This window comes from Euprymna scolopes, chromosome 40 (assembly GCF_053919585.1).
Source record: "Euprymna scolopes isolate OS-2025 chromosome 40, ASM5391958v1, whole genome shotgun sequence".
NCBI classification, from domain to species: domain Eukaryota; kingdom Metazoa; phylum Mollusca; class Cephalopoda; order Sepiida; family Sepiolidae; genus Euprymna; species Euprymna scolopes.
Window position 1 is genome coordinate 166,098 of NC_136521.1, and position 16,510 is coordinate 182,607.

Genomic DNA, 16,510 nt, shown 5'->3' on the forward strand with positions numbered 1-16,510 from the left:
ACATGAATCGTGTGAATATAACTTTTTGTCATTTTATCTCTATATTGCTCTATTATTACATTGAGTTTCTTAAATAAGGATAGGTATATAAGACGAAAATATATTTCTATAGAAATATATTTAAATATATATATATTAACAAATATATCTATATATATTAACAACTATATATGTATTAACAAATATATATATATTAACAAATATACATATACATTTAAATATATATATATATATATATAAATATATATATATATGTTAATTATATATATATATTTAAAATATATATTTTAAATATATATATATATTTAAATATATATATATATATATTTAAATATATATGTATTTAAATATATATGTATTCGAAAATATATGTTTATATTTTAATATCTATATATGCATAAATATCTATATATATATATAATATATATACATATATATACATATATAAATAATATATATAAATATACTTTTATAAATATATATAATATATATAAATATATATATATCAATGCATATATGCATATATATAAATATATATACTTAAATATATATATATTTGTTTCAATATACATATATTCATATAAATATGTATATATATAATGTATATTTGTTTATATAAAGGTAATTTAAATATATATATATATAATATATATATATATATATATATATATATATATATATATATACATTTTTTGGCTAATATATAAACTTGCTGATATGGTTTCAAACGATCTGAAATAACATCAATGGAAAGTTGATTCCAAATATTTCCCATATATTTTATCTCCTACTTTTTATTTTGAGATAGTATTCGATTATGCATACTTCCAGTATCGAATAAACCTTATACACTGTAAAATTTATTTTATGTATAAAAACTTAAGAGGGAAGATATAACATGCCATAAATATTTGAAATTATGTGTCTCCCTTTGCTGGTAGTTTAAGATCATTTGAAACCTTGGCAGGATGCTTTAGTTTGCCCTCCATTAATTCCGGAGTTTTGATGAAATATATATATATATATATATATATATATATATATATATATATATTAATGTTAACTAGTTAAATACATATTTTGTGTAGTTTGTTTTCATGTTTTATTACATTTCGGTAAACCCGAATGCCACTCTCAGAGATCTCCTAAATTTCGATGCGTTCTCTGAATAACTAACAGCTTTTTTTCTAGTGATATACTTAGCAGAATAAGTGGATAGAATTTTCCTCACCGAATCGTCATTCGAAAGCTGTTTTTATTTTAAACAGGCTTTATCGCATCACACACACACACACACACACACACACACACACACACACACACACACACACACACACACTCACACACACACTCACTCACTCACTCACTCACTCACACACAGATACACGCAACACACACACACGCGCGCACGCGAGCGTGTGCCTGTATGAAATAAAAAGCATTTTCTGAAATCGATAATGCTGTTAAAACAAAATTTTATAGCAACAGATTTTTATTTTTTATTTTTTAATATTCATTAAGTTGTGAGTATATTAAAGTGTGCTTTATAATATCAGAAACGATTGTATGAATATAGTGTTTTATAAAGTTAACTCCAACATTTCTTATTTCAATCTTATATTTACATCTCCGGTTTTCTAATAGTCTCTCAACCTAAGAAATATATATATATATATATATATATATATATATATATATATATATATATGATACAACCAGAAATTGTGAAACACAACGTAACATTTCCTCTTTAATATAGGGGTTTTAATTTTTTCAAATAATCCTAATAATTATTTTTGTTTATAAAAATTGGTGCAGTTTCCATAATATTTTAAGCATATTCGATTTGGGTCGAATCATTTTAAGTTGACAGCAAACAAATACTAAAGCTGGACAAAAGAAGAGAATAACAGAACAGACAAGGAATCCATGTTAAATGTTATAGTAAGGAACCGATGCCGTTCCAAAAGAACATGTAAAGCTTAAATTCCGCATAACGTCAGAGAATAATTTGTATTCATGTCAAACATATAATGTTGTTACTTATTTCCAACTTAATATTGTTTATTCTAAACCGATATGTATATATATATAATATATATATAATATATATATAATATATATATATAATATATATATATATAATATATATATTTATATATTATATTATATATAGTAATATATTATATATATTTATATATATATATTATATATATTATATATTTATATATATATTATATATTTATATATATATTATATATTTATATATATATTATATATATATATTTATATATATATTATATATATATATTTATATATATATTATATATATATATTTATATATATATTATATATATATATTATATATATATTTATATATATTATATATATATTTATATATATATTATATATATATTTATATATATATTATATATATTTATATATATATTATATATATATTTATATATATATTATATATATATTTATATATATATTTATATATATATATTTATATATATATTATATATATATTTATATATATATATTACATATATATTTATATATATATATTATATATATATATTATATATATTTATATATATATTATATATATTTATGTATATTATATATATTTATATATATTACATATATTTATAGATATATATTATATATATTTATAGATATATATATCCGTGCATGAGGTCGCCAAGCTAATCAAGAACCTAGATTCCAGTAAAGCAACTGGCCCTGATGGCATCCCAATTATAGTGTTAAAAAAGCTTCAACAAGAACTTGCTCCCATACTTACGAAACTATTTAAGCGCTGCCTTAAGGAGAAGTGCTTTCCGACTCCCTGGAAGACCTCATCAGTTTGCCCTGTATTTAAGAATTCAGGTGATAAGTCATCTCCCTCTCAGTACAGACCAATAAGTCTCTTGTGTGTTATGAGTAAGTTGCTGGAATCCATATTAAATAGAGAAATAGTCAACCACCTCAGCAGGAATAACCTTCTTAGTGACACACAATATGGTTTCCGCTCTGCAAGATCTACCGCAGATGTGCTGACGGTTATATCCCACAGGATTAGTGAATCTCTTGACAAAGGCTTCCTTTCTAGGGAAATTTCTCTTGACATATAAAAGGCCTTCGACAAGGTATGGCATAAGGGTCTACTTCACAAGATTTCCAGCTACGGTATAACTGGAAATGTTTTCTCAATCATTAAATCATTTCTCTCCGATAGGCTCATAAGAGTAGTGGTAGATGGACAAAAATCGGAGGACTGCAATATAAATGCTGGAATCCCTCAGGGGTCAATCCTGGGCCCAACTCTCTTCCTGATCTACATCAATGACCTCCCTAAACACATACTTAAATCATTCGTTGACATCTAGGCTGATGACACGACCATCTACGGCAACACATCAAAGGCTGTAAATGACAAAGTTCTCTCTGATTCTCTCGCCTCTGATCTCGAGCCCTTTTCTCTACCCTGCAACTTCTCTCCCACAGAAGAGACGTTGCGAGCCTATCCTTGTTTTATCGTAATTTCCATGGCAGGTGCTCGTCTGAACTCCAATCTCTGGTCCCCTCTCGATCTTTCACGAAAAACACCCGTCTAGCTGAAACCACTGTCAAAAATTTCCCCCACTCTATATCTGTGCCTAAATCAAAACGCGGATTCCATGAACAGAGCTTCTTTCTTAGAACTGCACGCCTGTGGAACTCTGTTCCGTCTGTCTGCTTCCCACCGGACTACAACTTGGATGTCTTCAAGTCCAATGTTAACAAATTCCTAATGAACCGCCCCTTAAGTAAACACTTCATCAAATCTCCACACTAACGTAATGTACTTTCAATAACCCTTATCCCTGAGTGGCTTCCGGGCCTTGATAAGTGGTGATCACTGTGTAAAAAAAAAATATATATATAGCTTATATATAATGTATATTATATATATATTATATATATTTATATATATATTATATATATTATATATATTTATATATATATTATATATTATATATATTATATATTATATATATTATATATATATTATATATATATTATATATATTATATATATTTTTATTATATATATATTATATATATTATATATATTTTTATTATATATATATTATATATATATTTTTATTATATATATATTATATATATTTATATTATATATATATTATATATTTATATATATATTATATATATTTATATTAAATATATATTATATATTTATATATATATTATATATTTATATATATATTATATATTTATATATATTATATATATTTATATATATATATATATATAGTTATATATATATTTATATATATCTTATATATTTATATATATATATATATAGTTATATATATATTTATATATATCTTATATATTTATATATATATATATGTATATATAGTGATATATATTTATATATATATATATATGTATATATAGTGATATATATTTATATATATATATATGTATATATAGTGATATATATGTATTTATATATAGTTATATATATATTTATATATATAACCATTTTTCTATTAGAAACTCGATGAATCTGAATATAACAAAAAAGCATATGTAAATATACATATGTTACACTAAATACTAATGATCAACTTTTTCATGTGTAAATTTCTAGAGAGTAAATGAAATTACTGTACATTTTGTACATACATGAACAAGCACGAATAGTCACATGTGCCAATAATTTCTCCCGTGTGCAACACTTCAGAATCCCAAAATCGAATCCAGTTATATAATAAATGAAAGATAGAAAAAAACATCCACAATAAATATTGTCCCAATTAGGGATGTAGGTTTTCCCAACAACAATGATTTTCTTTTTTATTATTTATCAGATAATTCAAGCAATAAAAACAACAATAGAATAAATTCACGTTTGGTTTAAAACAGTGTGAAAATAAACCTTTATTACATCGATTCCCTCTAGAATATCTTGTTTTATTCATAAACAATTCATCAATTTTAGATATTTTTTAATAATTAAAAAAGAAAACAGTCTTTTGTCAACTTTTAAAATTCAAAAAGAAAGTTGTCCCATTTTATCTGTAAAATGTAATGTTAATTAAAATTTAAATTAGCGAAAATGCAATTCCGTTTCTTCATGAAACACTCATGAATTTATCTTTACAATTTATAATCGTATTACTTCGTAAACTCTCTAATTTAAAGAAAATTAAAAAAAAAATGAAACCAATAATTCTCTAAAAAGATTTTTAAACAATATTATTCATAAAATTACTTATAGTTAAAAAATTAAATTATCAACGAAAATAAGCTGTAAAAACCCGAACAAAGTCAGATATGTGAAACTAGTGTGTGTATATATATATATATATATATATATATATATATATATATATATATATATATATATATATATATATATGTGTGTGTGTGTGTAGTCAGTTTCGTTTTTATAATTGATATAAATTATACGTACACTTTTAATAATGTATGATACTGTGAAACTACAGTAAAACTAATTTCATGATCCGTAATATATGTTTATATCTTATTATAATGTTTATATTATATATGTGAATATTGAAATCATTAAGTAAACCAAGACTCAATCAACGTGGCGCTGGGAGAATAATGATATTAAAAAAAATAGTTAAAAGAAAAAGGGTACCGTCGATTTCAAGTCAACGATGGTTAAAATTTTGCTTTCTGTATTTAGAGTTAGGGAGTTATATTTCTGTATTTAATTCAACATGGAAGTAGAACTTAGTAATTATATGAAATATACTTATGAAAATTAAGCTTCACAAAAATGATTTGTGCTTCATTCCAGATAGAAATGCTCAAATTAATTGCATAATGAATACACTCGGTAATAAAAAAAAACATCGTTTCTAAGGAGATTATTAAAGATAAACGTTATTTTTTTATATATAATTAGCATACACAAACACACACGCGCGCGCGTGCGTGTGTGTGTGTGTTTGTATGTGTTATATAAATAGAACCCGAGCTGGGCGTGGATCGTTATTGTTTAATTGTTAACCTCAACGCATGAAGAACTACTCAACTCAACCGAACATAAAAAATAGAAAGTGCCTACATGTGTTACATGTGTGTATGTGATGTAGTGTTATAGTAGATACAAATAGTACTCGATTACTTTATCTATATTTGAATTGGCACTATACATTAGCTTGATCTGCTCTCGAGGACTGCGACTCGAGGAAATACTAGATTCTCAAATCGCAAGCGAAAACAGAAATCTAACCGTTTTTTCAATTTCGTTAAATCGAAGTGATCGATACAAGATCGAACTGCTGTTAATATATACGTATGCCCATACCATATATATATTTCTCTCTATATATATTTATACATGTTTATTTGTAAATATTTACTACTTATGTATGTATTCATTATTCACTATTTTTTATATTTATATCTATATTAATATATGAATTTATATATATATATATATATATATATATTTGTATATAGAATTATATTTTTACATTTATTCTTAACAAACCATTTTATAAAACTCAAACAATATATACTTCATATTGTCCGACATAACCCTACCAGCACTTTTCAATATTTATAATCAACCATTCATTATTTTTTTGAAAAAATATTTTACGTACAGATATATAAACATATACGCATACCTAACTGATATAAATAGAATTATCTATCACTATCTATATCCATTTATTCATATTTATGCGTATCTTTATATTCATTATTTGTTTCTGTGTATATATATATAATGTGCGTGTGTGTTTCTCTCTCACTCTCATTCGTTTTCGCTCTCTTACTTTCGAACTTTTTCAATGTGATTGACTTTGAAACTTTCATAATGCTCAACAGCTTTCTTAAGTTTATAATGATCGGATAATTAGTTTAGAAGTGAATCCTATAATAGATATACTTAAACATTGTACTATTATAAACCTTTATTAATAATTGGATTTTTAACTTGCGGAAACAATATAGTTTCCGCAAGTTATAAGTCCAATTATTAATGTTATGGAAAATGTGATAAAATATTATCATTGGTAATTGTATGGCGATTTAAAGTAAATTACATCACAGATATTTTTATATCAGTTATATTTTTATGATTGCTATTTCTGATTTAGATAGTATGCCCACAACGGTCCCGCCGATATAATTCCGATCTTATTTAGATGCGTCTTCTTGAAACCCCAAAGTTTTTTTTTTTTTATCTAATTCGAGTCTTTTAACTGAACTTTAGAGTCATGTGCCGCAACAAATAAAGTTATTAATTAATGATTTAATATTCGCAATTTTTCTGAGATTCACTCATCATTACCGATGATACTAAGAACATAAGAAAATATTTTAGATATTAATGTTGTCATGACTGACGGAATAAGAACAATCGACTACTCTGGACTAAAAAAACGTCTCAGTTTAAAATTTGGTTTAGATTCTTTAGTTCATTCTAAAGATTCCCGAATCTGACAGGTCGCACCTACAAAAAGTTGGAGGCTACATCGATAATAACGTTGTAAAAATAACGATAGAACTGAAAAGACTGTATCGCAAAATTCTAAATAATCAAAATATAAATGATTTTGTTTTTAAAATGCTGACACAAAATACATTTTTATAATTTTTTATGATTTGACTTTATAACTGAAAAATAATAGTTCACACGTAAATTTTTAAAATATGGAAATATTTTTTTATTTAATTTTTAAAATATTTATTTTATACTATCAAATTATTATTAGATTTTCTATGAAAATTATATGAATAACAATTTTTCCCGTTTTTAATTCGTAAAAAAAACCAATTGTTTCAATATTTTTCTACGTTTCATTTATATTTAAAAACTTTCTGAATATCTCATTTTTATAGGCGTGTCCCAATTCTCTTTAAAGTACGGGTATGTATTTTTAAATATTTAGTTACTGTTTTGAGTTTATGTGTTACTTCATTCACTATTATTGAAATAATTGTTATTGGAGTGATTTTATTAATGTGCATAAGCAACCCACCCAGTCACACACACACACACACACACACACACACACACACACACACACACACACTATATATATATATATATATATATATATATATAATGTGTGTGTGTGTGTGTGTCTTAAATGCTGTTTTAATCTAATATTTATAAAATAAATTTTAAGGGTCTACCCGTTCATGAAGAATGGAAAAAGAAATGCCCACTTCGAAATTCTATACAGATTTTCGAGTACGCCAAGGTGAATGAGACCAGAGCCCGAAAGTAGTAAGGATCTAACGGGAACCATAGCCTGAATATTACAAATAATAGCAATAAGTAGTTTATTTATTCTATCAAAATTCACTAAAATAAGTGTTCCAGTTTTAAATATGAAATGCTTTGAATAAGGAGTTATACTGATTTATGTTTAAACTTGCGATACTTGTTATTCTGTCTAAATAAGGAATACATTTAGAATATTCCATCCACACCCGCCACTGTCTAGTAAAAACTGTAATATAAGACAAAATTATACCATTTTAATATTACGGCAATTAATTAATTTGTATTATTTGTAATTATACATGTATGAGCTTATTGTTAGTTGATTATTCCATTTCTTTTTATTATTATTTCTCTTATTTTATACAATAAAAAAAAGCAAAATATTTATTTATTTTTGACGGTATTTTGATACAATTATGGTTTTGCTAATAATTTTTTTCTAATTTAAATATAATTAAAAAATACTATTTTTATAAAAAAAATTAATTACAAAATATAACATTAAGTATTTTTTGGTTTTTGTAAGTTCCTATATATGTGTTTGTATTTTTCCTATGTATATTTATATATGTGTGAAAATATTAGGATAAACTATACAATATATCATAAAATGTAATGTTGTTGAAACAGAATGCATACATATGTGTCTATGAATGTGTTAGATATATATATATGCCCATGTGTACATATGTACATCGACATATATAGGCATGTACATGTGTATGAAAACACATACGTGTGTATATTATAAGTAGAATCTGATCTGGGCGTGGATCGTTATTGTTTAATTGTTAACCTCAACGCATGAAGGACTCCTTGGATGAACTCAACCGGCCAATTTTATGGCAAAGAAATTGAAAACACTTATAAGCACACACATACACACACACACACACATATATATATATATAATATATATATATATATATATATATATATATAATTTATGTTTTAGCTACTCAGGCAAATGATTTGATTTTTCTATAGATCTTTAGGCAAAACTTTTGAATAATTTACGGTCGGTCAAATATGTATATGTACGACTAAAAAGTAATATATATATATATATATATATATATATATATATCGTAAGGTAAAAAAATGTTAAAAAGTTTGGACCGTGCGACTTTGCTTGAATCTTGTCTTTGACGATCGTGTGATTCCATCTTATAATAAAAAGAACGCAACGTGAATTAATGTATGAATACGTGTATATATATATATATATATATATATATATATATATATATATATATCAGTAATTTAACTTATTTATTGAGAAATATTTTTAGTAAAAATAAAATGATCGTTGTTCATTTTTCATAAGCGTGGAGAGTTGTATGTTTTGATTTCGATTCTAACTGGTAGAACGTAAGTCATTATATATATTTATTTTTTATCTTACTACCATATATTAGGTTCAATATAATAATGAATATAGAACTGACACTATTATAATAAATACGGTTCTGTATGAATTAAAATATCATATTTAAGTGTAAACTTTGGGAAGAATTATACTGTTCCTTCTTAATTGATATTTTTATCAATCATCGATTTTCTGTACTTTTCAGGGATATTCCGATACAAAAAAATCATCTAAGAACACTCCGATGCACATTTGTGCGAAATTTTAAAGCAACGGCCAAGCAGTTTAGGAGATCATATGAGACGAACTTATACACACACACACACATACACATAAAGTGTCTTGTATATACGCGTGTGTGTATAAATATATGGTATATATAAGAAATCAATAAATACAATTAATATATTATATATTATATATAAATCTATATACAAATCTCTCTCTCTCTCTCTCTCTATATATATATATATATATATATATATATATACGGGGAATATGTGTATGAAATGTTATACGTAAAAGATCAATATATACAATGGATTATAATATGAGATATATCAGTATACATATATATAATACATTTATGTATATATATTATATATATTAAGATATATACATATAATATATCAAGATATATTATACATTATGTCTCTCTTTCTCTCGTGTGTGTTTTGAAAAGCCCGAATATCTTATTTTACATACTTTAAGAGCCGTTTCGTTCTTAGTAAATCACAACTCTCTAAGCATGTAATGATTAAAAAATGTTAGAAAATTTACTCGTTTTATATTTACTATGATGAAAATATTAAAATTAAATTACCTTTGAGTTTTTTAATTACTTTCTGTCTGATAATATAAAGTGGTATATTTTTGTGTTTTTCTGTTACTATATTTTATATATAATGTGAGTAATGTATAATATAAGAAATTTTATTTATAGGTACTACTTTATTTATGTATAAAATGTTTAAACATTTAATATCTAATTTTTCATGTGGAATTCATTTTATGCATAAAACAAGTTTAAATATAATGTTCATATATACTTTAATATTAAAATTCTTTATATGCACATATATCATTTAATATTACATTATATAAAGGAAAATTTATATAAGAATATACTTTGTTATATACTCCTACATGTATGAAGAGACAGGGAGCGCTATGCAATCAAATGAACATTGAATAATTTTATAAATTCGTTTGTAGAAGTGTTGGTTATATATATATATATATATATATATATATATATATATATATATAATCCTAATTTCGCGCTACAATGAACAAATACAATTGAGTAGTATTTTTTCTTTGGTTGACACTGACCACTGAATCCGACATACACGCACACAGAAATACATTTTTAGAAGTGTGACATCGTAGAAATTGAATGGTGCTGTCTATATAAATCTTTTTAATTAACTATTAATAATATTATTGCTCTTGAGATAATAAATGTTTCTCAGAATCGATACTGTTACAAAAGAAACGACTCATCTTCCGTAAAAATATATTTTTAAATAAATAAAATGAGCCATTATTTAAACCATTTTTATTGAAAATTCCATTGCTTTATTTAACGCGATGACAATTTGATTTGTGGGCAATTTTTTTCCAAATAGTTAGAGTCGGAACTATTTACTTTATCAACACTATGTACCAATATCTTTGCTTATAATAAGATGTCATTATTTAATATGTATGAAATGTAATACAGATAAATGTTACATAAATATATTTTATAATATTATAAATATTTTTTTATTAACCCGTTTATTAATCCGTATTTATATGTTTTATTTTAATAAAATTCATTAGTGTCACTAGATAAGAGTATACCGCTGATCGCTGGGTCCGAACGCCCGACTAATGTTAACGTTAACTTCTGTTTACTCTTATTGTCACCGTGGGTCACTGAAATATTCTTAGTAAATGGAAAGGTAATTTATATATTTAAGATCCTATACATTGTTCATACTTTTTAGTAATGTGTGGGGGCGAACAACGAAATGTTTCTTTGTATCAAAACCTTTTTATATTTTTTTAATCTTTTTTATATTTCCGTTCGGTCAAGTGCTTTACCATTAAATAAAGCAATTAAATGATGTATAGTCTACTTGTTGGCCCTTAAAGGGTAAGATGAAAAATGTTCCAAATAAAAATGTGATTTTGAGAATATATTGTCTTTTTTTGTCTTTATATATTTTTTTAAGTATGGAGTGAAAAATGAATAAAACTCATAAAGCCTCCAGCGCTAGTGTAAGCACTAATTATAATTAAGGAGACCATACTAAAAGTACTCCTAAAACTCCTAAAACCAACTACTGCCTCTTTCAAAAGAAAATATTTTTAAGTAAGGCCTGCAAAATATTAAATCGACAGAATCCGCAGGAGCGCTACTAAAAGCAGTAAATATGATTATAGATATGATTATAGTTATATATTGTATATTTATATTTAAATCAGTTTATTTTTACCCAACGGAGTTTAATTACATTTATTTTTTAAGGGAAACACGTTAAAATACGTTAAAACAAAACAAAAATGTTGGTTACCTTACAGTGGCTTTTAATATCGGACTTGCGACAGCGCGGCTCTGAAATTAGTATGCAGACGAAGTTTTTGAAACCAGAAATCACAAACCGGATGGACGGTTTAAACGCCCAAGCAAGCAAGCAAGCAAGCAAGCAAACTGATCGTAGTCTTATAATTATATGGATAGCTTAATAACATATATAGCTTGTAATAAACAGCTTTCTATCTATCTACTTCTCTCTCTCTCTCTCTCTCTCTCTCTCTCTCTATATATATATATATATATATATATATATATATATATATATATATATATACTAGACTACTCGTGACCCGTTGTGTCAGTATGTTATATTGGCTATGGAATTCATGTATGAGCGTGACACTTGTGATGTAAATAAAATAGTTGTTTTTTGACATAACAGAAACATTTCTTTGAAAGTATATTAAAATGAAAAATCACGGACGGATCACTCAAACATGAAAAAAAAATCCTCCCTATTCGTGTAAAGTTACCTCTTTTTCCGAATAATTGCTCAAAAATCGAAAATTAAACATGATTTTCCTACGAATCGAACGCCGACCAAAGTCATTTAGCAGCAAAAACGCACATGAACCTACCGATGAGAAATATAAGAATGAAAAACCCATATTGGAATCCTTCAACCAAGTTATAGAAACTTAAAATCTAAAAAAAATAATTAATAAAACTTGAAGCAAAAAAAAACCTAAATAAATAAAATAAAATAAAACTAATATAGAAACAGATCAGTAAATATGTCAACAAATTCACCGTTCTCACACAACTATTTTGTATCTAGAAATATAAACAAAAATAAAAAAGAAGGAAGGAAGGAAAAGAGACGGATAGAGAGTAGTAGTAGTAGTAGTAGTAGTAATCTTGGCTTTACTACAACTGTTCTTATGTTTGTCAACGGGTTAAAGTTGTTTACTTGTAAGAAAATAGCGACAGTATAGTTGTAATAAAGAATAGTTGCAACCCCCCCCACTCTTCCCATGTAAAATAATACTTTCGAAATAATAACGTCAATATTTCAGTGCGTAGGTCAAAATCTGCAAATAAAGCGAGTTGTGTTTACGGTGTTATGGGTTAATGTTTATGCGCGCATGCGCAACCGGATGTCGTAAACCGGAAAGTGGGTTACATCACTTGTTACAATGTAATTTAAGTTTTTTAATTATATATATATATATATATATATACAGCTTAAGCTTATAATAAATAGCTTATGTCTATATATTCGAATATTTGCGTTAAATAAATATTTTCCATTAAGAAAAATGTCTTTAAAATATTTCGAAATAACACTTTTTACCACGTTTAAATATTGATTCTCATATTTTACACTTTTTCTAGAAAAAAATCAGTAATTGCTAATATATTATTGCATTGAAATTTTAATGGATGCATGGTATACGATTAATCTTTATTTTCCTTAATGTGACCCATTATAAACTCGATATATTTGCTCAAAATAATTTCTAATTCAGTGGTAATTACCATTAATTTATCCTCATGCTTACCTCTGGATTTAGAATATAACTGTTAAACGTCTCCATATTAGCCATGAAGGTAGAGCCAATTCCTTGTCCTGATGATGAAACCTGCTGTCATAGGTATTCAAATATAGTATCCTTTATTTAAAAAAAAACATATCAATATGAAAATAGGAAATGCATAATTCCGATGGATCTTAGAATAGTATTTGTTGTAATTTTAAGGGCATACATTTTAATTAAAAATATTATAGTCACTGTTTCGATATTAAAATATTATAGTCACTGTTTCGATATATACATGAATATATATATATGTGATTATCTATCTATCTATATATATAATATATATATATAATATATATATAATATATATATAATATATATGATATATATAATATATATATTATATATAATGTATATTATATATATATATAATTTATATTATATATATTTGATATATATATATAATTTATATTATATATATAATATGTATAATAGATATATAATAGATATATATTATATATGTATTATATATATATTATATATATGTATTATATATATATATATATAATATATGTATATATATGTATGTATTTTTTTTACAAAACCTGGGATCCTTTTCGAGGATAAGAGTTAATGAGTGTACGCTAGTCATTGGGACAATAGTTTTGTAATCGTTAGTAGTAGAAATTTGGTAAATTAGATTACTTAAGGTGACGGTTCATCAAGAATTTGTTTACGTTGGACTTTAAGATGGTCATATTTGAGTCTGTTTCGTTTGCTTGCTTTCCAACAGAGTTCGAAAGGCGGATAAAGAGTGGGAGAACTTATTAATAGTGATTTCATGATCAAAACATTTTATAGCTGTAAAAAAAGGTGATCCCCTTGCTGTTCGACTTTAAGGCCAATGTCCCATAGCGCACTACACAATTTAGGTCATTACCATTCCAATGAGCATTCATTTGTTTAATTCTGTTCAATAGTCACTGGTATTTCGAACTCATAAAATTGCCAAAAAGTGCATATATATAATGTTTATAGGGAACATGAGCTGGAGCAGATACATTGAGAGCATTAGCAAGGCTGCTTCGAAGAAGGTGGGCTCTCTCAAAAATGCCAGAAACTACTTATGCCTGAAAGTATCCTGTACCTCTATAAGGCCACCATTTGTCCATGTATGGAGTACTGTTGTCACATTTGGGCTGGTGCAGCTGCCACTTGTCTCTCACTCCTTGACAGGGTTCAAAAGAAAGTCGCTAACCTGATAGGTCCTGAACTGACATCTAGGCTTCAGCCTCTGTCGCATCGACGAAATGTTGTATCCCTCTGCCTGTTCTACAAGTATTTTAATGGTGAATGCTCGGACAAACGACAAGCACTTGTACACCCTCGACGTACCCCCCATGATATACCCGATAATCAGCAAACCCCACCCTTACACAGTAGAGATCCCTACGTCTACCCCAATAAATTCTTCCTCAGACTAGACTTTGGAACTCCCTTCCGGGATACTGCTTTCCCAACTGTACTGACATACAGAAGTTCAAATGTAATAGTAACATATATCTTGATGCTCATCTCCCTTCTTTATATCTCTGCAACATATGTCCCAGATTGTAGCCCCCACCTCAACGTGTCACTGTGACTTGTTTGCGGAGAAAATTGAATTATATATATATATATATATATATATATATATATATATATATATATATATATATATATATAATTCAATTTTCTCCGCAAACAAGTCACAGTATATATATATATATATATATATATATATATATATATATATGGCATTTTTTTTGTTTATATGCGTTAGAAGCGCTGAGTGAAATTTGAAGAATAATATGCGTATAAATACGTTTGAAGCCAAAAACTGCAACGCGATTTTTTTTTATAAAATAAACGAGTGTTTATTTTTTAAGAAATATATTTCGGAGTAAGACTCCTTTGCCAAACTTTTTTTTTCTTCGACATGATGTAGAGTATTAATACGTATTTTATTCTTCATATATATATATATATATATATATATATATATATATATATATATACTCGGAGCTAAATTAAATATTGAATGCTAATATATTTGGTTCCATAAGACGAAACATGAAAATTAGCAAGCTTTTTGAAGATTTTAATCCTATTCTATGATTGAAATTTTATATGAAAGTTATTAATAACATATGCCCAAATTTGTCTTTGTATATATAGTATCCTTGCAGGAAGCTTCGGTTTTGCTGCTTCGGTGGTATCCCCTGTGGCCTTCCCAGGCCACTAATAGAGAGTATATGTTTAGAGACAGCGAAATATATATTAAAATAAATCATAGGAAATATTTTTAATTTACGAATGTGATTCATTAAAAGATTTATTTTTGGAATTTATGCAAATTAGGGCAGATGACTTGCGCGTATACGAATATGGTGTAATTTAGAAGTTTAATTCATACACACTACGCATTAAATAAAATTATATATCGGCAATAACGCATCGAATATTTCTATTAAAGTAATCTACTGTGTCTACAATATTAAAGTATGCATAGGAATTTGCATAGCCCCAACGAAAATAATCTCATAGGGTAAAATCGTACGAACAAGGGGCCCAGTTAACAGCTCCATTTCATGAAATTATTTCTTCATTAAGTGTTTCAAAATTATATTAAAAATAAATTTGCACATTTCCAAACAGGGCTTTACTATCAGTCACTTCATGATGAATTTCCAATCCACCCTACATATATATATATATATATATATATATATATATATATAT